Source organism: Panthera tigris, chromosome E3 (assembly GCF_018350195.1).
Source record: "Panthera tigris isolate Pti1 chromosome E3, P.tigris_Pti1_mat1.1, whole genome shotgun sequence".
Taxonomy (NCBI): Eukaryota; Metazoa; Chordata; class Mammalia; order Carnivora; family Felidae; genus Panthera; species Panthera tigris.
Genome location: NC_056675.1, coordinates 25310520 through 25336440, shown reverse-complemented (window position 1 = coordinate 25336440; position 25921 = coordinate 25310520). Strand labels below are relative to the sequence as shown.

Below are 25921 nucleotides of genomic sequence, written 5' to 3'. Positions count from 1 at the left end.
TATTTCCTTTCTAGCACTTCATGGTATTTGAGCTATTGCTGATTAATTTGCTTGTTTACTGCCTATATCCTAGCTATTCTTTTTTAATTTTTTAACATTTTTTATTTTTGAGACAGAGAGAGACAGAGGACGAGCAGGAGAGAGAGAGAGAGAGAGAGAGAGAGAGAGAGAATGAGAATCTGAAGCAGGCTCCAAGCTTCGAGCAGTCAGTACAGAGCCCAACGCGGGCCTCAAACCCACCAACTGCGAGATCATGACCTGAGCCAAAGTCAGATGCAAAACCAACTGAGCCACCCAGGTACCACTATCCTAATGAGTTTTTAAAAAATATTTATTGGGGCGCCTGGGTGGCGCAATCGGTTAAGCGTCCGACTTCAGCCAGGTCACGATCTCGCGGTCCGTGAGTTCGAGCCCCGCGTCAGGCTCTGGACTGATGGCTCGGAGCCTGGGGCCTGTTTCAGATTCTGTGTCTCCCTCTCTCTCTGCCCCTCCCCGTTCGTGCTCTGTCTCTCTCTGTCCCAAAAATAAATAAAAAACGTTGAAAAAAAAATTAAAATATATATATTTATTTATTTATTTATTTATTTATTTATTTATTTATTTTGAGAGAGACAGTGTGAGTAGGGGAGGGACAGAGAACCCGACACAGGGCTTGATCCCACCAACCGTGAGATCATGATCTGAGCTGATGTCAAGAGTCTTATGCTTCACTGACTGAGCCACCCAGGTGCCCTTGACTATCTCTTCATTATTATATGAGATCTACAAAGGTAGAGACTTTATCTGATTTATTCACTATAGTATGCCCAAGGCATAGAACAGCATGTGACACATAAGAGATACTTAAATAAACATTTGTTCAATAAATTATTTTTGTCTGCTGTTCACTGATGTCATTATATAAATCATTTTAACAATAAATTCTTACGATGTATTTACAAAACAATTATTCCCTTATAAGCAAGTTTTGCAGCTTCTATATGTCCCATGCTCCTTTACACAATTTATATTAACTATTTGTTATGGGGGAAAAAAGAAACAATCTGGATACATATCCATTGTTATTACTATCTTATACTATGACCTTTGCCCTATTTAGTTTTCCATTGTACCTACTTTTTTCTCTTGCTGGTTACCATCATTCCAAAGATTTCTTGGGTTGGAAAGCATTGAAGTTGCTTTTCCCTAAACTCCTCTCTCTAGTGATCATTAAGAAGAAGAAAATGCATGGAACTTGAAGTCAAAGGTTTGAGTTCGAATTTTGACCCAGAAACTTATCAGGGGAAACCACGTAACCTCTCTGAGCCTGTTAATGAAGTCAGGACACTAATAGCTCCTATCACACACAAAAAAATTGTATAAAATAAAATGAGAAACTATAGGTAAAATTAGCTTGTATTTTGTGAAGATTCAGTAAATACATTAAAAAGATGTACCGTTCAAAATACCACTTAGAATTTTGCCATTTCTTTCTGTCCCTCCTGCTATTGTATAAGAATCGGGGAAGGGATCTCCTTCTCAGTCTCCCTACCTCCATCCTTCTCTCTTCTGGACCATAAATATACTCTAGCCAAGCCTCTTATTGAGGCAATCATGTTCATTGCATTTCTATCCTCCTTGGGAACCTGGTGGCTTTTACTTGTCATCCCCAGACTCCTCTGTCTGTTTCTCAAATTCCCTTAAAGTGTCCTTCTTGCTTCCTCATGGTTCACGGTGTATGATCGCTGCAGTGACTTAGAAATGACTGAGGCTTTTGGTGACAGATCACCTGAATAAATGAATAGTTGGGATTTTGATGAAATAATGTCGCTGCTTTTATACAGGTATTTCTATGAGAATCCCCCCTTAGTCAAGTATAAATACTCTGTGCCTTCTGCTTCATGTCACTTAGACTCAATTTTCTCATTTCTAAAACGGGACTAATCACAGTGCATACAGGTGTTTGCAGAATGAGTGAGAAAACACGTGGGATGCCTTTTGTGAAAACATCCTTGCAGTCTCAGAGCTTGAAAGTTACCTCCTTCTATCCCTTTGTACATGCCACATTACCTAGGTGGTCATAATTACCTGTTTACGGAAGAGAACACCCAGCTGCCTTAGATGTTGCCTTCTGCTTCTAAGGGAGGAAATTGTGTTTCAAGTGAGAAGTAAGGGTATCAACTCGTAGTCTGGTCATTTAGAAGTTATCTATCTAATCTTAGAAGTTGAGGGGGGTGCCTGGGTGGCTCAGTCGGTTAGGCGGCCGACTTCGTCTCAGGTCACGATCTTGCGGTCCGTGAGTTCTAGCCCCGCGTCGGACTCTGTGCTGACAGCTCAGAGCCTGGAGCCTGCTTCATATTCCGTGTCTCCCTCTCTCTGACCCTCCCCCATTCATGCTCTGTCTCTCCCTGTCTCGAAAATAAATAAACGTTAAAAAAATTAAAAAAAAAAAAAAGAAGTTTAGGTATAAGTTGTCCAAGGCCACACTACTGGTAAAAATTAGGATCATACTGGTAAAGTCTTCATCAGTCTTCTGGTGCTAAATTCTGACCTCTTCCACTGTACCAGCCTACTCTTCTAAATAATTATATAAAAATGTGTGCATTTTATTTTCATGTTTTAGGAAGTTGTTCATGCCCTCACATTGTACAATTTTCTCTTGGACCAGTCAGTATTGAAGGATGGAGCTTTAGAAGTAGAAGGCACCATAGAGCTCCAGACACTTTACCCAACAAAAGAAGAAGAAATAATATCTACTTGCCTTGAGAGGTTGTGAAATCAAAGGAAAAAGTCACCTGCTCCCACACTGCAATTTCAGTTGAGAGTTACTGACTCTTGAAACAGACATTTCTGAGGCAGATCAGACGTTGTCTGTATTGATATACATGATGAGGAAAGCCTTGTATTATAAGATTTAAAAAAAAAAAGCAGAATATAAGATTATAAAAGCCAGAGAAGAAAACCAGTGGGAACAAGTCCATTCATGAAAGTGTATTAAGAAATCCCAGATATTACCATGATTGAATTGAGGCACTAAGAGAGACATGCATGGAGATATGGATTATCCTTTGGCTTCTGGGAGCTTCCACCAGCCACCATCAGAAATACTAATTTGGGGAATCCAGTTTGAACATTGCCTAGCTTAATAGTTTTCAAAGTATGTTTTGGGGATCTTTAGAATCAGAATCATTTGGGGGTACTTTAACTTGTTACCCTATTTGGGTTATTTCTCTCATTATTTACATGCACAGACATACATACACATATATGAATATACACATATATATGTATATACACATTTTTTTCTAAATCATTTGAAAGTTAGTTGCAGACATTACTCTCTTCACATTTAAATTCTTCAGCATTCATCCTTGAAACGTAAGGACACTCTCCTGTATAACAATAGTACTGTTTCACACCTAAAATAATTAAACATAATTCCTTAATACAATTTATACCTATTCCAAACTAAAATCTCCTCAATTGTCTCAAAATGTCTTTTTTTTTTTTTAAATATCTAGGATCCAAACAAGATCCATGTGTTGCATTTTGTTGTTGTTTTGTTGGTCTTTTCTGACCTCGAGGAATCCTTCTGCTTTTGTTCCCATGCCATTGCCTTTGAATCCAGGTGAGTAATCTTGTTGAATATCTCACATACTGCATGTGCGTGATTGTTTCCTCATTGCTGTGGTCTGAATATTTACATCCCCCATCCCAAATTTGTTTTGAAATCCTATCCCCCAAGGAGATGATGTTAGGAGGTGGGGACTTTGGGAGGTTATTAGGGATCACCTAATAGTATTTATTTATTTATTTATTTATTTATTTATTTATTTTGAGAGAGATAGAGAGACAGAGTGCAAGCAGGGGAGGGGCAGACAGAGAGGGAGACACAGAATCCAAAGCAGGCTCCAGGTTCTGAGCTGTCAGCACAAAGCCTGAACCCACAAACTGTGGTCTCAAACCCACAAACTGGGGGCACCTGGGTGGCTCAGCTGGTTGAGTGTCTGACTTTGGCTCGGGTCATGATCTCACGGTTCGGGAGTTCGAGCCCCATGTCGGGCTCTGTGCTGACATCTCAGAGCCTGGAGCCTGCTTTGGATTCTGTGTCTCCCTCTCTCTCTACCCCTAACCCACTCTCATTCTGTCTCTGTGTCTCTCAAAAACAAATAAACATTAAAAAAATAATAAGGGATTTTCCATAAAAAAAAAAACAAACAAAAAAACCCACAAACTGTGAGATCATCACCTGAGCCGAACGTTGGACAGTTAACTGACTGAGCCACCCAGGCAGCCCAAAACTACAATGTTTTTTTAACCAATTGCAATGATTATTCTTTTTGATGCCTAAATTTTATCAAGTTAGGTCAATGACAGCCCTTTGACATGCCCCCATCATTATTTGATTACTTCTGTACTTTCTGATATAACAAGAGGTCCCAGGCTTACCTGGTATTTTCTCTGCTCTACACTTGGAAACATCAATTTCTCACAGGATCTCCTTGAAAAGGGAGTGGTATTTAGAAGTCATGATCTAGGCTCTATGTTGATTCATTACTATTAGACACCATTGTTTTGAGGACCTTTTAAGCATACAAAACTGAGAAAAACAATTTCCAAATCAAAATTAACATTACAGGTTTTTTTTAATGTTTAAGGAACATTTGTTTATCTTTTCCTGTAAACTGTCTATTCATGTATTTTGCCTAATTTCCTATCAAGTTTGATATTTTTCTCTTTAAAGAACTGTGGATATATCAGGGATATAAACTCTATATTTTTTATATAACTTGCCAATATTTTTACTCAGTACTTCATTTGTGATATCTGACCCCCATTAACCAGCCTGGAGCTAACTTCTGAAGAAGGGCTCCTATTCACACAAGCAAAATATGGGCAGAAGAAAATGGAACTCCTGTTTTTCAGCTGTCAGGCACTGTTCTGGTTGAACATTTTCTCATTTGCAGCTCATAAAATGTCTTTGAATATTTTTTCTTACCTGAAATCTATATGGCTAACATGTTTTAAAATTCAGTATTTTTCAGTTTTTATTAAGGTGATAATGATATCTAGAGCCATGCTACTCCCCTTGCAGGATCAGAAGCTGCATCTTGAGATCATACTCATAAATATTTCTGCATTGGTGAATATTCCTATTAATTAGAATGAATAAAGACTATACATGGTTTCACTTCCTGATAGGTTGGGTTTTGTTGCCAAATGAGATATGAAAAGCACTTTTGTTTTTCAGAGCTTGTCAGATTTCAGAATGGTAGGTAAGAGATGTTGGACCTCTATCACCCTTTCTTTATAGGGAGGGGATAGGAGTTTTGGTGTTTGTTTGTTTGTTTGTTAACAAAACACATCCTCTGACTTTTATCCTTTTCTTCTTTTTCTCTTTGTTTTGTAAGGCAGGGAGGAGAGAGCAAACTTCAGAGCATGAGGATTCAAGTGAATCCCATGAAAACTGTGGTGTCTCTCCACTTCTCTTCCCTCCCCCCGCCTGCAGCCGGGGTGAGACTGAGATGTGTAGCCCCTCTGATAGCCCAGTATTCTTTATAACCAGCATTTAACCAATATTCGTTATACACTTGTTCAACATCTGTTTGGGGGAAAGGCTGTTTGCTGTATGGGGAGGGTGAAAAAGAAGGGCATAGGTGACAGCATGCAGCCTCATCCCCAGAGTTCCAAGCAAATCAGCTGTGCCGCCAGACTTGCATGCCCCTCTTAGCCAGAATGGAAGCTCTGCAGTTGGTCTGAACTACTTTCCGTAGTTGCGTGTGTTGCAACTACTTGCTTTTTCTCATGTGTCTTTTATAGGATTCTTTTTTTTTCCTTTGTTTTAATGTTTGTTTATTTATTTATTTATTTATTTATTTATTTATTTATTTTTGTTTTATTTTTTTTAAATTTTTTTTCAATATATGAAATTTATTGTCAAATTGGTTTCCAAACAACACCCAGTGCTCATCCCAAAAGGTGCCCTCCTCAGTACCCATCACCCACCCTCCCCTCCCTCCCACCCCCCATCAACCCTCAGTTTGTTCTCAGTTTTTAAGAGTCTCTTATGCTTTGGCTCTCTCCCACTCTAACCTCTTTTTTTTTTTTTTTCCTTCCCCTCCCCCATGGGCTTCTGTTAAGTTTCTCAGGATAAGTTTCACATAAGAGTGAAAACATTAGGATTCTTACAAAGTATCCCATATTACTTCCAGCCACACACTCTCAGTCTCTCTGAGAGGAATTAAAATACTACATATTTCTTTGTCTTATTACATTTCTGGTTCCCTTTATAGATTAAGCCCCAGACAAATATGTTGTAGGCCCTAGTCTGTAATGAAATATTTCCCCACTTGGGGGTTGTCTCACTTCATTGTCTCTCCCTTATCTGGCTGCATAAGGCCTCCTTCTGTCCTGTGGGAGTGTTATGGTTTTTATATTCTGGATTTTCATGTCCTGTCTCCTTTTCCATCAAAACCAACCTATCCTGTCTCCTTGTGCCTCAGGGCACTACTGAAAATCTGCTAAGTGATTTCATCATGTAAAGAAATGACTGGATTAATGATCCACTTCTCCCCCAGTTTTGATCTGTGAGATAATAATACCTGTACTCAAAGTTCTCTAATGGCGAGCAGGCATTTTAGGTCATAGCATGTAAGTGGAAGGACTGTATATTGAGGACTTTTAATTTCATAATCAGCACATCACCCTATGTTATTACCTCTTGCACACATAGCTTTCATATGAATTACACTATGTGGAGTTTTAAAAAGTAGCTTCAGTTTGTAGCACATTTGATAGCTAATGGGATACTATCTTTACTTTGTAGCAAGCTCTTAAAAATCAATCAGAAAAAGACAAACATTCATGTATTAAAATGAGAGAGAGACCAATAAACATAAGAAAAATTTCAATCTTACTAATAATCAAAGAACAAATAAGACTAGCATGAAATATTTTTCACTTGTCACATTGGCAAAAACTTAAAATCTGATAATATCCTGTGTAACTTGCTCTTCTACTGTCTGAAAGAGTTTTTGTAAATTTGGTGTTATTTCTCCCATAAATTTTTGATAGGACTTACCAGTAAAACCACTTGGGACTAGGGCTTTCCTTCTGGTAAGTTTGTTAATAAATATTTCAGTTATTACAATACATATTGGATTTTTTAGGCTTTTTGTTTTATTTTGTATGGTAAGTTATAAATTTTTTAAGGAATCTTTCCATTTCATCTATATTGTTGAATTTGTTGACATAAAATTGTTCATAGTATTTTCTTATTATCTTTAAAAATTTTTTTTAACGTTTATTTATTTTTGAGACAGGGAGAGACAGCATGAACGGGGGAGGGTCAGAGAGAGAGGGAGACACAGAATCAGAAACAGGCTCCAGGCTCTGAGCTATCAGCACAGAGCCTGATGCGGGGCTCGAACTCATGGACCGCGAGATCATGACCTGAGCCGAAGTCAGATGCTTAACCGACTGAGCCACCCAGGCGCCCCTAACATTTATTTATTTTTAAGACAATGCAAGAGAAAGAGTGCAAGCAGCGGAGGGGCAGATAGAGGGAGACACAGAATCCAAAGTGGGCTCCAGGCTCTGAGCTATCAGCCCAGAGCCTGACGTGAGGCTCGAACCCACAAACCGTGGGATCATGACCTGAGCCGAAGTCAGACGCTTAACTGACAGAGCCACTCAGGCACCCCTCTTATTATCTTTCTAATACGTGTAAGTGATATCTGTAGTGATAACCCCTTTTTTTCTGATTTTGGCAAACAAAAATTTTATGGTAAAGGATGATCATCTGAGTGTTTGTAAAGTAAAAAAATTGAAAAACTAAACAAGGGTGCTGGGTGGCTCAGTAGGTTAAGTGTCTGACTCTTGGTTTCAGCTCCAGTCATGATTTCATGGTTCATGAGTTTGAGCCTGGAGTTGGGCTCTGCACTGACACCATGGGGCCTGCTTGGGATTCTGTCTCTCTCTCCCTCTCTCTCTCTGCCCTTCCCCTGCTCACATGCTCTCTCTCTCAAAATAAATAAACTTTAAAAAAGAAAAACAAAAAAAAAAGCCCTCTGAATGTCCAAAAATAAGAGATTAGTAAAGTAAAAAACTTTACCATTTTGACGGAATGAACTACTATATGGCCCTTAAAATCATATTAAACTATAGGGGTGGCTGGGTGGCTCAGTCAATTGAATGTCCAACCTTGGCTCAGATCATGATCTCACAGTCTGTGAGTTTGAGCCCCACATTGAGTTCTGTGCTGACAGCTCAGAGCCTGGAGCCTACTTCGGATTCTGTGTCTCCCTCTCTCTCTCTGACCCTCCCCTGCTCAAACTCTTTCTCTCTCTTTCTCAAATAAGCATTTAAAAGTTTATATTAAACTATAATGAAATACTATGGCATACGTACCAGAATGACTAAAATGTAAAAGGTTCACAACAACAAGTGTTGGTGAGGGTGTGGAACAAATGGAACTCTTTAAAAAAAGTTTTTCTTTAAATTAGTTAACATATAGTTTAATATCAGTTTCAGGTGTACAATTTAGTGTTTAGTGATTCAGCACTTTCATACAATACCAGGTATTCATCACAAGTGAAAAACGTGTATTCTGCTACTTTGTGATTGAATGTTGTGAATATATTTGTTAAGTCCATCTTGTCCAGTGTGTCATTCAAAGCCATTGTTTCCTTGTTGATCTTCTGCTTAGATATGTCCATTGCTATAAGTGGGGTGTTAAAGAGCCCTACTATTATTGTATTATTATAAATTAGTTTCTTTATGTTTGTGATTAATTGATTTACATATTTGGCTTCTTTCAAGTTGGGAGCATAAATATTTATAATTGTTCGATCTTGTTGGACAGACCCCTTTATTATGATATAGTGTGTTTCTTCATCTCTTATTACAGTCTTTGGCTTAAAATCTAGTTTGTCTGATAGAAATATGGCTACTCCAGCTTTCTTTTGATGTCTATTTGCATGATCAGTGATTCTCCACCGCCTCACTTTCAATCTGAAGGTGTCTTTAGTCTCTTGCAAGCAGCATATTGATGGGTTTTGTGTGGTTTTTAAATTTTTTTCTTAATGTTTATTTTTGAGAGAGACAGAGATAGAATACGAGTGGATGAGAGGCAGAGAGAGAGGGAGACACAGAATCCAAAGCAGGCTCCAGGCTCTGAGCTGTCAGCACAGAGCCCGACGCGGGGCTCAAACTCATGAGCTGTGAGATCATGACCTAAGCCAAAGTCGAACGCTCAACCAACTGAGCCACCCAGGCGCCCCGATGGGTTTTGTGTTTAATACATTCTGGTACCCTGTGCCTTTTGATTAGAACATTTGGTCTATTTACATTCAGTAATTATTGATAAATATGAATTTAGTGTCATTGTATTATCTATAAAGTTGCTGTTCCCTTGGATTATCTCTGTTCCTTTCTAGTCTTTGTTGCTTTTGGTCTCTCTTTCCTGCTCAAAGGGTTTCCTTTAATATTACTTGTAGAGCTGGTTTAGTGTTCACAAAATCCTTTAGTTTTTGCTTGTCTTGGAAACTCTGTATCTTTCTTTCTATTCTGAATGATGGCCTTGCTGGAGATAGTATTCTTGGCTGTATATTTGTCTTATTTAGGGCTTTGAATATACTATGCCACTCCTGTCTGGCCTGACAAGTTTCTGTGGACAAGTCTGTTGCTAACCTTACATGTGTCCCCTAAGAGGTTAAGGACCTTTTGTCCCTCGCTGCTTTCAGGATTCTATTTTTATCTTTGTCTTTTGTAATTTTCACAATGATGTGTCTTGGTGTTGACCTGTTTTTGTTGATTTTGAGGGGAGTTCTCCGTGCCTCTTGGACTTGAATACTTGTTTCCATCCCCAGATTAGGGAAGTTCTGAGCTATAATTAGTTCAAAAACACCTTCTGCCCATTTTTCCTACTTTAGCTCTTCTGGGATCCGTATGAAACAGATATTATTGTGCTTTATGGAATCGCTGAGTTCTCTAAGTTTATATAAGTGATCTAGTAGTTTTCCTTCCACCTTCTTTTCACCTTCATTACTTTTCAGAATTGTATCTTTTTTATTATTATTATTCTCAAATTAGTTAACTAATTGAGCCAAAACTAATTAGTGTAGTTTTGGCTTTAGGAGTGGAACCCAGTGATTCATCTATGACATATGACAGTGCTCATCCCGAAAACTGCCTTCCTTAATGCCTGTCACCCATTTAACCCACCTCCAAACCAGCCCCCCATCAACCCTCAGTTTGTTCTCTGTATATAAGAGTTTCTTGTGGTTTGTCTCCGTCTCTTTTTTTTAATCTTATTTTTCCTTCCCTTCCCCTATGTTCGTCTGTTAAGTTTCTCAAATTCCATGTATGAGTGAAATGATATGATATCTGTTTTTCTCTGTCTTATTTCACTTATCACAATAACCTCCAGTTCCATCCATGTTGTGGCAAATGGCAAGATTTCATTCTTTTTCATTGCTGAGTAGTATTCCACTGTGTGTGTTGTGTGTGTGTGTGTGTGTGTGTGTGTGTGTGTATCACATCTTCTTTATCCATTAATCAGTTGATGGACATTTGGACTCTTTCCATAATTTGACTCTTGTTGATAGCACTGCTATAAACACTGGGGTGCATGTGCCCCTTTGAATCAGGATGTTTGTATCCATTGGATAAATTCCTAGTAGTGCAATTGCTGGGTTGTTTAATTTTTTGAGGAATCTCCATACTGTTTTCCAGAGTGACTGCACCAATTTGCATTCCCACCAACAGTGCAATAGAGTTACCCTTTCTCCACACCGTCAATAACATCTGTTGTTGCCTGAGTTGTTAATTTTAGCCACCCTGACAAGTGTGAGGTGGTATGTGATTGTCGTTTTGGTTTTTATTTCCCTGATGATGAGTGGTGTTGAGCATTTTCTCATGTGTCTGTTAGCCATTGAATGTCTTCTTTGGAAAAGTGTCTGTTCATGTCTTTTTCCCATTTCTTCACTGGATTGTTTTTTTGATCATTGAGTTTGATAAGTTCCTTATAGATTTGGGATATTAACCCTTTATTTGATAATGTCATTTGCAAATATCTTCTCCCATTCCGTTGGTTGCCTTTTAGTTGTCCTGATTCTTTCCTTTGCTGTGCAGAACTTTTTATCTTGATGAGGTCCCAGGAGTTTATTTTTGTTTCTGTTTCTCTTGCCTCTAGAAACATGTCAAGTAGGAAGATGCTGTGGCTGAGATCACAAAGGTTGTTGCCTGTTTTCTCCTCTAGGATTTTGATGGCTTCCTGTTTTACATCTAGGTCTTTCATCCATTTTGAGTTTATTTTTATGCATGGTATAAGAAAGTGGTCCAGGTTCTGTATGTTGCTGTCCAGTTTTCCCACCCCATTTGCTAAAGAGACCGTCTTTTTTCCATTGGATATTCTTTCCTGCTTTGTCAAAGATTAGTTGGCCATATGTTTGTGGGTCCATGTCTGGGTTCTCTATTCTGTTCCACTGATCGATGTGTCTGTTCTTGTGCCAGTACCATATCGTCTTGATAATTACAGCTCTGTAATACAGCTTGAAGTCCAGCATTGTGATACCTCCAGCTTTGGTTTTCTTTTCAGGGTTTCTTTGGCTATTTGGGGTCTTTTCTGGTTCCATATAAATTTTAGAATTGTTCTAGCTCTGTGAAGAATTCTGGTGTTATTTTGATAGGGATTGCATTGAATATGTAGGTTGCTTTGGGTAGTATCAACATTTTAACAATATTTATTCATCTAATCCATGAGCATGGAATATTTTTCCATTTTTTTATGTTTTCAATTTCTTTCATAAGTTTTCTGTAGTTTTCAGTGCATAGATTTATCACCTCTTTGCTTAGGTTATTCCTAGGTATTTTATGGGTTTTGGTGCAATTGTAAATGGGATCGATTCCTTGATTTCTCTTTCTGCTTCATTATTGGTGTATATAAATGCAACTGATTTCCATACATTGATTTTATATCCTGCAACTTTCCTGAATCCATGGATTAGCTCTAGCAATTTTTTTGGTGGAGTCTTTTGGGTTTTCCACATACACTATCGTGTTGTCTGCGAAGAGTGAAAGTTTGACATCTCCCATGCAGATTTGGATGACTAATATTTCATTGTGTTATCTTATGGCTGAGGCCAGGACTTGCAACACTATATTGAATAACAATGGTGAGAATGGACAGCTTTGTCGTGTTTCTGACTTATGAGGAAAGCTCTCAGTCTTTCCCTACTGAGGATGACATTAGTAGTGGTTCTCTCAAATATGGCTTTTATGATCTTGAGGGTTGATCCTTCTATCCCTACTTTTTGAGGGTTTTTTTTTTTATCAAGAAAGAATACTGTATTTTGTCAAATACATTTTCAACATCTATTGAGAGGATCAAGTGGTTCTTGTCCTTTTTTTTTTTTTTTAATAATGTGATGTATCACATTGATTGATTTGTACCTATTGAACCAGCCCTGTATCCCAGGAATAAATCCCACTTGATTGTGGTGAATAACTCTTTTAATGTATTGTTGGATCTGGTTTGCTAGTATCTTGTTGAGAATTTTTGTATCCATGTTCATTAGGGAATTTGGTCTGTAGTTCTTTTTCGTGAGGTCTTTGGTTTTAGAGTCAAGAAAATTCTGGACTTGTAGAATGAGTTTGGGTGTGTTCCTTCCATTTATATTTTTGGAACAGCTTCAAAAGAATAGATGTTAACTCCGCTTTAAATGTTTGGTAGCATTCCCCTGGAAAGCCATCCAGCCCTGAACTCTTGTTTGTTGGGGGATTTTTGATTACTGATTCAATTTCTGTACTGGTGATGGGTCTGTTCAAATTCCTGTTTTCATTTTGGTAATTTATATATGTTTAGAAATTTGTCCATTTTTTCCAGATTTCCCAATTTGTTAGCATATGATTGCTCATAATGTTCTCTTATTATTGTTTGTATTTATGCAGTATTGGTTGTGATCTCTTCTCTTTCATTCATGATTTTATCTATTTGGTCCTTTCCTTTTTCTTTTTAATCAATCTGGCTAGGTATTTATCAGTTTTGTTATTCTTTCAAAGAGCCAACTTCTGGTCATTTGATCTGTTCTACTGCTTTTTTGTTTGTTTGTTTTTAATCTCAGTATCATTTATTTCTGCTCTAATCTTTATTATTTCCCTTCTGATAGTTTTAGGCCTTATTTGCTGTTCTTTTTCCAGTTCTGTTAGGTGTAAGGTTAGGTTGTGTATTTGAGACCTTTAGTCCTTCTTTAGAATGGGCTGGATTGCTATATACTTCCCTCTGAAGACCGCCTTTGCTGCATCCCAGAGGTTTTGGGCTGTCATGTTTTCATTTTCTCGTCTTCCGTGTACTTTTAATTTCCTCTTTAATTTCTTTGTTAGCCCATTCATTCTTTAGTAGGATGTTCTTTAATCTCCAAGGATTCATGGTCTTTACAAATTTTTTCTTGTGGTTGATTTCGAGTTTCATAGTGTTGTGGTCTGAAAATATGCCAGGTATGATCTGAGTCTTTTTGTACTTGTTGAGAGCTGATTTGTGACCCAGTATGTGATCTATTCTGGAGGATGTTCCATGTGCACTCGAGAAGAATGTGTATTCTTCTGCTTTAGGATGAAAATTTCTGAATATATCTGTTAAGTCCATCTGGTCCAGTGTGTCATTCAAAGCCATTATTTCCTTGTTGATTTTCTGCTTAAATGATCTGTCCATTGTTGTAAGTGGGGTATTGAAGTCCCCTACTCTTATGGTATTATTATCAATGAGTTTCTTTATGTTTGTGATTAACTGATTTATATATTTGGCTTCTCCACTTTGGGGGCATAAATATTTATAATTGTTAAATCTTCTTGTTGGATAGACCCCTTAATTTTTATATGATGCCCTTCTTAATCTGTTACAGTCTTTATTTTAAAATCTAGCTTGTCTGATATAAGTATGGCTACACCAGCTTTCTTTTGACAACCATTAGCATGATAGATGGTTCTACATCCCCTTACTTTCAATCTGCATGTGTCTTTAGGTCTAAAATGAGTCTCTTGTAAGCAGCATATAGATGGGTCTTATTTTCTTATCCATTCTGATACCCTATGTCTTTTGATGGGAGCATTTAGTCCATTGACACCTAGAGTGAGTACTAAAAGATAAGATTTTAGCGCCATTGTGTCGCCTTTTGAATTGGTATTTCTGGTGATGTTCTCTGGTCGTTCCTAGTCTTTGTTGATTTTGGTCTTTTTTGTTTTGTTTTGTCTTTCTCCACTCAAATAGTCCCCCTTAAAATTTCTTGCAGGGCTGGTTTAGTGGTCGCAAACACCTTTAGTCTTTGTTTGTCTTGGAAACTCTTTATCTCTCCTATTTTGAATGTCAGCCTTTCTGGATAAAGATTCTTGGCTGCATATTTTTCTGATTCAGCCCGTTGAATATATTCTGCAACTCCTTCTGGCCTGCCAAGTTTCTGTGGATAGGTCTACAGTGAACCTGATCTTTCTTCCCTTATAGGTTAAGGACTTTTTCCTTTCCCCCCTGCTGCTTTCGCAACTCTTTCCTTGTGTGTGTATTTTGTGAATTTGACTATGATATGCCTTGGTGATGGTCAGCTTTTGTTGAATCTATTGTGAGTTCCCTGTGCTCCTTGGATTTTGATGTCTGTGTCTTTCCCCAGATTAGGAAAATTTTCTGTTACAATTTGTGCACACAAAACTTCTGCCCTTTTTTCTCTCTCTTCATCTTCTTGGACGCCTATGACTCAGCTATTATTCCTTTTTAACAAATCACCTAGTTTTCTAAGTCATGTATCGTGATCATTTGCCTTTGTTTCCCTCTTTTTTCCTGCTTCATTATGTTCCATAATTTTGTTTTCTAAATAGTGGATTCACTGCTCTGCTTCATTCATTCTTGGTGTCTTGGCATCCATTTGAGATTGCATCTTGGTTATAGCACTTTTAATTTCATCCTGACAGATTTTATTTTTTTATTTCCAAAGAAAAGGATTCTATGCTTTTTTCAACTCAAGCTAGTATTCTTACCATGGTTCATATTTCTAGTACAGATATTTTGCTTATTTCTATGTTGATTAAGCTCCTGGCTGTCCTTTCTTCCTCTTCTTTCTTTTGGGGTGAATTCCTTCATTTTCTCATTTTGGAGGGAGAAAAAACTAATAAAGTAAAAAATTAAAATTAAAAAATCAAAAACAAAGCAAAAAACCAAATAAAGGAAGCTAGAGTCTAGGTGTGTTTGGTCTCATTGTTGAAAGAAGCTTGATAGAATAGAGAAGAAAGGGAAAGAAGGAAAAATGTAAGAAAAAAATAAAAAATTGTAAAATAAAATGAAATAAAGAAAATGAAAAAGAATAAAAAATTAAAAAAATAAAAATAATGTAAAAAAATAAAAATAAAAGTAAAATTTTCTCTTTCTGTATCCAGGATGAGGAAGAAAAGAAAGGGGGGGGGAAGAAAACAATTTAAGGAAAAACAGAAACAAAGAAAACAAACAAATAAATGAGCCAGTGAACAGAATGAAAACTGAATGAAGTTACGTTCAGTTTCCCCTAGAACTGAAACTGTGAAGCCTTCTATAATCCATAAACTATGCAGGTGGAGTAACTTGTACTGGTTTTCTAGCGGACATGTTTGGAGGGCACGGCTGAGTGGGGCTTGCTTAATGGCTCCATTCTCTGCTGGGTGGTGCTGCTTAGCTTACTAGGGTGGATCACTGTGGTGCACATGCTTGTTTTTGTATGCCTGTGTGCAGGAGAGGTGGAAATGGCTTCATCCAGCTTCCTACTGTCTAGCACAGGAACACTGTGCTCTCACCAACCCATGATCAAGCACCCCTCCATTGTCTCAGCTCTCTGTTCTCTCCCCACCTCTACCCTGTCTATGTCCAAGCTTTCCACCTGCCAGGCAGCACCTCCATCCAGAGTTTTATCTGAGATAGGGTTGTGTTTCAAACCCCACACTTCAGAGACCCCTGTGGCTTGGACCTATGCTGACTGTCTGGCGGAGGGTCTTGCTGAGCAATGGCTGGGTGCCAGCTTGCCCCAGAAAATGTTCTTGCGATCGCACAGTGGTGGAAGTTCAGAGATTATGGCAAATCACAACACACAGCTGGCTGCAGATTTCACCGCACTCTGGCATTTTCCTCCCAATACCAGCAAATGTGGCTGCTCTCCTGGGTCTGCTGGGACCTTTGCCTGTGGGGATGCTGTATGGCCTCTATGAAATGCACTCCAAGCAGGAGAACCTCTTCGCCCTGAGTGGCACATGGATCCCTCAGACTGGTCTGCTTGCTCATGGGGATTCGCCCTGCTTCCTCACCAGAGGACCACCAGACACTGAGCTCTGAATGTTCAGGCCCTGTGCTCCACTGTTTATAGAATCCTGGTGGTATTGAAACCCTCTCCTGTCTTCCCCTCAATGGTTTTGGGGGAACAGATTTGTTGTTCAGTGTCCTGAGAGTGTTTTCACTCTTTATCTTTCTCTCCAGCTACTTTCGGAGGAGTGCTTTTCTTGCATGATGCCATTAAGCTGCACTCTCCCCCTTTCCTTTTCTCTATCCTCTCTGCAAAAATAGCTCCCCACCCTCCATAGCTTTTCTTTCCCCCAGTTCACCTCTCCGTACCATGTACCTGCTGAGTTCTGTGGCTCAAGTTATGCAGATGGTTGTGTTAACTCTTAGATCAGTTTCCTAGATGTTCAAAATGATTTGGTGCTGATCTGGCTGCATTTCAGGGATGAGATAAGCTCAGAGTCTCCAACTGGAGACCACATTTATAATGATCAAACTCAATATTTGGTTAACCTAAGGGTGAACGTGGTGGCATCATCCCATTGCTCTATTAAGTATTTCCCCCATTTACTGGTGAGGATGAGTATTGGTTTTGTTTCTAATATACTTACTGGTCCTTCATATTTTTATCAACTATTTTTTGGCTGTCTTCCAGAATTAACACTTAGGTTGGATTAGGAGATGTGACCTTCCACTCAGACTGAGAACTAATAAGAACTAGAGATTGCTGTCCAGCTTCCTTCTCTCTCCTCTTACACCACCCAAGTTACATTAACACTTCTCACACATCATCCCATCTTCCAAAATAGACGTTTTCTTGTTTAGGCATCTTGTTTTTAGTGCCCACTCACTGAATCAACTCCTTGAAATTTAAACACCCATCATAGCTCTTATCTGATACCAAGAGCTTGGTCTTCAAGGGGGCATAGGTCGGACACAACAGGGTCCACATGCAGGTCCGTAGCCTCATTGACTATAATTCACTGGGCCTTAGATGTGTGAAATAGAAAATGTCCTTGACAGTCAGTTGAAGGGTTCCAGGCACAAAGGTGATTCCTGAAAATGCCAAATAAAAAGGCTTCAGTCATTCCTTTAAGATGACATTTCCTCAAGCATCCTGGCAGGCACATGAGGTCTCTTTGAATACTAGCCTTCTAGGCTGTAACCTCTCCATTGGGCCAGCAACCGAATGGCAGCTTTGGTAGAAATGGTAGGGGCAAGACACTGAGCCCACTGAGCGTTGTTGCCATTATTTTTTCCCCTCAAACAGTCAATAATTTATATTGGTAGGTGTCGGGTTACTTGCCATTTGAAATATAGCCTGAGTTTGAAACTGTGTGATGCAAGGGGGTTGTGGAAACTTCCTCTGTATTGTTCCCTCTTGCATGAAATTAGCAGCTGCTATGGATTCCTGGATTTGCATTGGACACAAATTCCCTCCTCTTTTTTCTGGCTGTTGTGTAATGTTTCTTCCATCCAATTTAACACATATTTGGGGTCTATTATGTGACTGGTACATGCAGGATACATCTGTCTGCCCCAAGTTGTTCTATGATTGGGTCAAGCAGAAGCTTCCCTTGACTTCACAGGCTTGGAGAACTAGAATACTTCTGGGAGTAACTGATGGTGACAATGTCTCTCTTGTACTAATGCTTACATACCCTCTTCCAGACCTATTGGTTTTGGAAAAAGATCTGGTGTGCTGGTGTTGGCCTTGGTCACATCTTCCACCTTTGTCTTTTGCTTCTCACATTGAAATACCTTATTTCTATTTTTTAATGTTTATTTATTTTTGAGAGAGACAGGGAGAGAATGTGAGTGGGTTAGAGGCAGAGAGAGAGGGAGACACAGAATCCAGAGCAGGCGCCAGGATCTGAGCTGTCAGCACAGAGCCCGACACGGGGCTCAAACCCACGAGCTGTGAGATCATGACCTGAGCCGAAGTTGGACTCTCAACAGACTGAGCCACACAGGCGCCCCTCACATTGAAATATCTTAAGCACAATTAAAAAAAATCAATGTTCAAAATTGATGGTTCCCATACCACAAGAAGCAACAAGTGTTGGTGAGGATGTGGAGAACCTCTTGCCCTGTTGGTGGGAGTGCAAACTGCTACAGCCATTCTCGAAAACAGTATGGAGGTTTCTCAAAAAGTTGAAATAAGATCACCTGGGTGGCTCATTCAGTTAAACATTCAACTCTTGATTTCAGCTCAGGTCTTGATCTCATGTTTACGAGATCAAGCCCTGCATTGGGTTCCATGCTGACAGCACAGATCCTACTTGAGATTCTCTCTCCCTCCCTCTCTCTCTGCCCCTCCCCCACTAACATGCATGCTCTCTCTCTCAAAATTAATAGTTTTAAAACGTTAAAAATAGAACTACTCTATCATTCAGCAATTGCAGTGCTAGGTATTTATCCAAAGAATACAAAAATACTGATTCAGAGGGATACATGCACCCTGATGTTTATAGCAGCATTGCCTACAGCAGCCAGATTATGGAAGGATCCCAAACGTCCATTGAATGATGAATGGATAAAGAAGATGTGGTGTGTGTGTATATATATATATATATATATATATATATATATATATTCAGACATCAAAAAGAGTGAAATCTTGCCATTTGCAATGATGTGGATGGAACTAGAGCTTATTATGCTAAGTGAAATAAGTCAGTCAAATAAAGACAAATATATGATTTCACCATATGTATATTTAAGAAACAAAACAGGTGAACATAGGGAAAGGGCAGGAAAAATAAAAGAAGGTAAAAACAGCAAGGGAGGCAAATCCTGAGAGGAACTTAACTATACAGAACAAACTGAGGGTTGTTGGAGGGGAGGTGGTTGGGGGGATGGGCTTAATGGGTGATGGACATCACTTGTGATGACAACTGAATATTATAAGTAAGTGATGAATCACTAACTTTTACTCCTAAAACCAATACTACACTATATGTTAATTAGGTTGAATTTAAATAAAATCTTGGAGGAAAAAAGAAACATTGACAAAGATGTGGAGAAATCAGAACCTTCAAACACTGCTGTTGGGGATGTAAAATGGAACAGCTACTTTGGAAAACATCCTGGAAATTTCTCAGTAAGTTAAAAATGGAGTTGCCATATGGCACAGCAATTTCACTCCTAGACACATATCCAAGAGAATTGAAAACATATATTCCCATGAAAACTTGTATAGAAATGTTCACAGTAGCATTATTCATAACTCCTACAATGTGGAAACAATCCAAATGTTTATCAACCAATGACCAGATGCATCAAAGTGGTATAAGCATACAGTGGGATATTGTCTAGCCATAAAAAGGCATGCAGTACTGTTACATGTGTGGATGAACTTCAAGAACATTGTGCTAAGTGAAAGAAGCAAAAGTCCACATATTGTATGATTCCATTTATATGAAATCTTCAGAACAGGAAAATCCAAGAGACATAAGTAGATTTTTGGTTGCCAAGGAATGGAGGAGGGAGGAATTGAGATATGGGCTTTCTTCTCAGGATAATAATAATATTTTAGAATTAGTGGTGATAGTTGTGCAACATCAGGACTATATTAAAAGACACCGAGTTGTCCACTTTACAATGGTCAGAATGATGGATTTTAAGTGCTGTGAATTTCATCTTAAAAAATAAAAAATTGAAAGCTTCAAAAATAAAAATAAAGATAAATAGCCAAAAAAGGAACATTCCAAACATAAAGAAAAACACTTCCCTGGTTTCCATATGATTAAAGTCATACAGTCTTGCCGATACTAAAACATAAGATAAAGTCTGTAACTTTCTGGAATGTCATGATGATTTATCACACTTTATGTGAAAAAATATATGTAACCCTGCACTGACTGTTCCTCTCTCAGAGAAGTTTCTTCTTTGTGAAGATTGTGTATCCTGGGCAGCTATCTTGGGATCAAATAAAAGTCTTCTCCATTCTCCCTAAATTTTTTGTGATATGAAATTTATTGTCAAATTGGTTTCCATACAACACCCAGTGCTCATCCCAACATGTGCCTTCCTCAATGCCCATCACCCACTCTCCCCACCCTCCCACCCCCATCAACCCTCAGTTTATTCTCAGTCTCCCTAAAATTTTTTAAAAGTTTTGTTCACTTTGAATCAACATAGTCGTTTTATAATGTTGTGCAACTCTCCTATTTCCTTGTTGATCTTCTGTTTAGTTGTACTATCCATGATTGAAAGTGGGATATTGAAATCTCATACTGGGAAATATGCTTTTGAATAAAAAAGTATATTTAGGGTAATGAGAGTTTAGTTTAATTTGGGGTAAGAAAGTTTAGGGTAATGAGTATGCTTTTCTTGGTGACCCTTTCCCCAAGTATTATCCTAAAATATTTTTGAGGAGAAGCAATACAATGACAACAAAGGTATACTCCCCCAGAATGGCTTCTTTGCAGTGGGAATGTGAATGTTGTGCTAGCTTCTTGCAGAATTCTTTCCTGATTCTTTAGCTGAAGGGAGTTTCTTTTCAGCTGAAGGGAGTTGGCTGAACTCCTTGGCAATTTATCTAGGACCTTCCTGTTTCCATTAAATTGTTCCTTCATTGATCTCACCTCCCATAGGGATGTTTCAGCCCCATCTGAGGGTAAGAACTTTGTCTCCTTCATCTTTATAACACCAGCTTCTAGCTCAGTGATTTTCCTTCTCTGGCCTTTTGGTAACATTGCAGAGTAAATGTTAAGAAGAAAAATATTGTTGTTATTTGCCCAAATAGTGGTTTTAAAAACGTATTATTTCACATGTGGTTTAGAGTATGGACTGTGTAGCTGGGGTCAAGATGGCAGCATGGGAGGATCCTGAACTCACCTCCTCCCATGCGCATAAGAATTCAAGAGCTACATATGGTGCAATACCCTCTGAAAAGAACCTGAAAGATAGCTGAACAGTGTCTCTACAACAGAGGATAAAAGGGCCGTATGGAAACAGGTAGGAGAGGCATAGACACAATCTCACAAGAAACCCCACCACAGGTGTGGTGACCCACAGTCAGAAGGATCTCATAATATAGAGGTTGTCCCTGAGGAGTCAGGGGTTTGTGACCTACATCAGGCACCCCAATTCTTGGGAACTACACCACCAAGATGAGCCTCCAAAGAGCTGACTTTGAAAAAAATAGGACTTACTTCCTGAAGAACCATATAGCTATAAGGAAAAGAAAACCTGCTCTTACCAGGTTCACATATAGGCCCACACTCACCCAGGACTCAACCCCAAAGCAGCAATTTGAAAGGTGCCCAGCCAGCAAAGGAGACTCATGTGTTAATCTTAAAGTTTCTGCCAGAGAGGCAGAAACTTGTAGAGACTTACTGTAGGGATGGAGACACTGGCAGGCACTCTTTTTGCATTCTCCTTCCACCTTGTGGGTGCCAGTGCTTCTAGACACCGTGTTTGCAACCCTCACACACCCAGCCTACTAGCTCCGTGGGAGTGCCCTACGTACCACACCCCAGCTGCAGCTGGCCATACCAGCCACGTATGAGCACCCTGTCCCCATGGCCACAGCCATGGCCTGTTCTTCCGCAGCCAGCCCCTTGGGCACCCAGCTTTGGTGGCCAGGGAGGATTGAATTCTTGGGCCCCATGGGTCTAAAACAATTGGAGAGATAGTGCTTGACAGGCTATCACCCCAAGGCACTGCACAGACACACTCCCAGGCTTTGTGGAAAAGGCCTATTTTCTTGCCCTGGAACTTCAGCATGAGGGGCAGGCTTCAGGTTTGCCACTAGTCCAGAGGCTACAGAGGAGTTCCCAGAGAACATAAGCGGAAAGATGCCATATTAGCATCCTCCCTTTGTCTTGCCACAGTTCGGTGGTATCTCCCAGAAAGGAGCTTATACAAGGTATAAAGTCGCCATGTTTGCTACTGTTGTTTAGGGGACACCCCCAGATCTCCTGTTATGGAAGTCAGCAGGGTTTACAATTGTGGACCCGTAAGACTGTATATATTCACTTGCTTTAAAAGCTTCTGCCTGAGGATCTGGCTTACAATTAGCCTAAAACTAGATGATCTCTGAGATCCGTCCATTTGGAACAGTAACAGGTTTTGGCACACCCTCAACAACCAGGATCGGTCAAGAGCAAATCAGGCTACGTGGGCAATTATAGAGGTCCAAGAAATAAGCAAAAGCCAGGGCAAAGATGCATGACAACTTTCATCTCCTACATAGCCACTCCTTCAAGACTGGGAGAGGCAGCTGTTTTACCTAATACATAGAAATAAGCACAGAGAGTCAAGCAAATGAGGGGACAGAGGAATATGTTCCAAAGAAAAGAACAAGAGAACACCTCAGACTTTAATGAGATGGAGATAAGGAAACTACCTAATAAAGAGTTGAAAGTAATGGTCATAAAGATGTTCACTGACCTTGGGAGAAGAATGAATGAACATAGTGGTCCATCTCCTTTCTAAGGCATGGATCACTTTTCCCTTAGCGTAACTCAGTCCATTGGAACCTGGGAAAACTTTGAGAGTCTGAGTAGGCATGACAGTATGGTGTACTTCCTGTCTTTTCTTCTTTGTGCCTCCCCACACCTGGCATTCTTAGGGACATCTGCTCTTTGAATACTTTTTAGGGTTTTCCTTAATTAGAGTCCCTGTTAGTAGGCAAATGCAATAGACTAAGCCATTTGTGACAACTTACAATGGCAAAAAAAATTTATGGGAAAACACCAGGGAAGGAGTACTTTCTTTGACTTTCATAGGAGCTTCCCAATTCCCCCCCTCAAAAGAAATAAAAAAGAAAAGAAAAGAAAAGAAAAGAAAAAGAAAAGAAAAGAAAAGAAAAAAAATGTATGCCTGTATTCGTGGGAAGACAGCTGTCATGTACCGTAGCAGACAAAAGGGACTGATATTAGGGGTTGGCTCCTTTCCAATATCCTTTTGTTCTCACTACCAGGAAGTGGCTCATGACTGAAGCATTTCCTGCTGGGGGTATTTATGTTGTGGAAGTGAGCCTCAAAGGCATGGATGGGATGCCCACAAGGAGTAGCTCTATCCTAACAGCATCCAAAATCTGATCCCGAGCTCATTTAGTGTGACCCTCAAGGACTCTCCAATACTGGGTATAGAGGGTCCTTAGAGATGGTCCTTTATGGACCATCTTTTTATGGATGGGGAAGCTGAGACCTACCTAGATTGGGCAAGGTTTTCCTGCACAGAGGCTTAGACTTCCTGGAGGTGATAAATGGCCTACAAGGTAGCTAAGCACTTTCTCTGGATTATTTGCTTTTCATTTTCACAAAAACACTGTAAGTCTGAAACTATTACTGTGCCCATTGCACAAACAAGGAAACTGAAGCTCAGAGAGGGATTATATTACAAAGGTGGTAGCTGGTGGAGCTGAGAGTCAAACTTAGGCCTCTTTACAGACCCCCAAACTATAGGAAGAATTTGGACATAGGATGGACATCCTTTTACCATCTCTCCATTCAGTGAATGATTGAGAGTGGAATCCCATAGGAGCCTCTGACCCAGGAGTCTCTCTCCCATGTCTTACCCAATTGCATACAGGCCAGCCAGCTACAGTAAGTTTCTGGTGCTGAGGGCAATAATACCATCAGTTGGTCCCCATGGCTGAGGGCCCATGTGTCAGAGAGGATGCTGGCCACCTTCTGGGAGAGATGAGTCATCCTTTCAAAGCTCCATTTGTCTTCTTCTCCATTGGTGTTGACCTCTCTGAGTGTGGGGTAAGGTCCCCTGAGTCCATTCTAGGCATGATGATATCCAAAATATTTGATATTAATCAGCATGAACATTGGCTACAGGAGGCTCCTATTTGTTGGACACCACCCTTGAGTGGGTAGATCTTGAAGAAAGGCCAGGATGTCTGGGATATTGGGGTCAGTGAGTATGGCTCAACTGATAAGGAAATATTTTAATGTTTAAATGACTGGCATGACAGTACCAATGAGTTTCAACTAATGCCAGTCCTGATTCTCAGAAAGAATCTCCCAAGAGTGCTCAACATTTGAAGTGGACAGGGTCTTCTGAAAAGATGACTTGCCCAATTTGCTGTAAGTCAGTCGTATTGGGGACATGACTGAGAAAGGCTTGGGCGTCCTGTCCTGCTCAGGCTATCTCTTGAAAGCCACTTATAATTGCTTCAGTTTGGGGTGCAGAAGTTTTTGCCTCTTTCAGTTCTTGGAGGCACCAGTCACTCTGCTCTCCACCAAACTGGATTGTTGTCTACAGGCAGAAAGAGCTCCCTTAGAAGAGCTGTATTCCCTTACATAGATGCTGGCAGGCTGGCTGACCCTATCCTGAGATCTATTTGTGGCACGTTGCTGGTGAAAGTGGCAAAATGTATCCAACACACACCAATATTCCAAATGTTTCTATTAATTTCTCCTTGAGTTTCAGGTTTTGATGGCATGTGCTCTGCCATGAGAATGACTGTAGACAATAGCTTAGTGTTTTGTCACAACATAAAAAGAGTCACCAAACTTTCAGGCTTTAATATCTGTTCATCTTCACCTAATGCCTGCCCACCAAACATATCCACTCATTTTGGGTTCTAAACTCTCAGCCACTCACTTCTAGTACCAAATTCTGTAAGTTTGGATATAGTTTGGGCTGCTCTAACAGGGGCTGTAAATAACTGTGGCTTCAACAAAATATGTATTTCTCTTTCATGTAACAGTCTAGGTATAAGTTCAACACTGGAATGATTACCCCATGGTGTCAAGTACCCAGGATTCAGTATTGTTGCTCTGTCTTTCCTTACCTACAAGGTCAAAAATGACTAAGCACATCAGCTCTGTTGGCAGCCAGCAGGGAAGGAAAATGGGGAGGGGAGAGCATACACTTTCTCTTAATGCCATTGCCCATAGCACACATCACTTCCATTTGCATTCTGTTGACCATAAGTTAAAATTTCATGGTAATTTATAGTCTTGTTCTACAAAATCGTGTAGCCAACTAAAAGTCAGGAATTATCTCACTATGAGAAAGAAAGTGGGAATGGATGTTAGGTGGCAACAAACAGTATAGTTGATATCAAGTCAATAATCTTGACTCCACTCTTCACTTCCCACCCTCTCCTCAACATATGGTCATCTGAGTTCTGGCCTTCACCTCTCATTTGTATCATTCCCACCAAGGTCACCTTGTCATAGCTCAAGGAAAGCTGTTCTTGACCTTCTCAATCCCATTGTAGCATCTGATCCATTAGACCTCTCCCTCTCCCCAAGCCCAATATCGAATCATCAAGACCTCTCAGGTCTATGTCTGGAAACAATTGCTGAATCTTCCCACTATTTCCATTCTCATGCAGCTAACATAGGCCACCATCATCTCATGCACAGCCTTAAAATTGGCCTGTTTACTTTTACTACCTCCCACTTCCATTTCACGTCAATTCATTCTCCACCTCTGATCAGAGTGATCTTTTAAAAATGAAAGCTCAGCAATCAGTCAGTGACTACTTAAAATTCTTTAATGGCTTCTCAGTACTTTCAGGAAAAAGCACAAAGTTCTTAACTGGTTTGCAAGGTCCTGCAGAAACAGGCTTTGTTATTTCTCCAGCTTCATCTCTTAAAATAAGCCTGTATTCTCTCCTCACCTTTTTGTTCCAGGCATATTGAAATAACATTTACATACCTATGTCCTAGTCCTCTTGTATCT

At 39.6% G+C, this 25921-nt stretch overlaps 1 long non-coding RNA gene across 1 annotated transcript in view; it reads left to right on the top strand.

The window, feature by feature from the left end:
• Positions 1-3563: 3563 nt before the first annotated feature.
• LOC122234598 overlaps positions 3564-25921 on the top strand; it is a 35929-nt gene continuing 13571 nt past the window's right edge. Inside the window, exon 1 of the long non-coding RNA XR_006212437.1 lies at positions 3564-3607. This is a non-coding gene — a long non-coding RNA (uncharacterized LOC122234598). The remainder of the gene's footprint in view (positions 3608-25921) is intronic.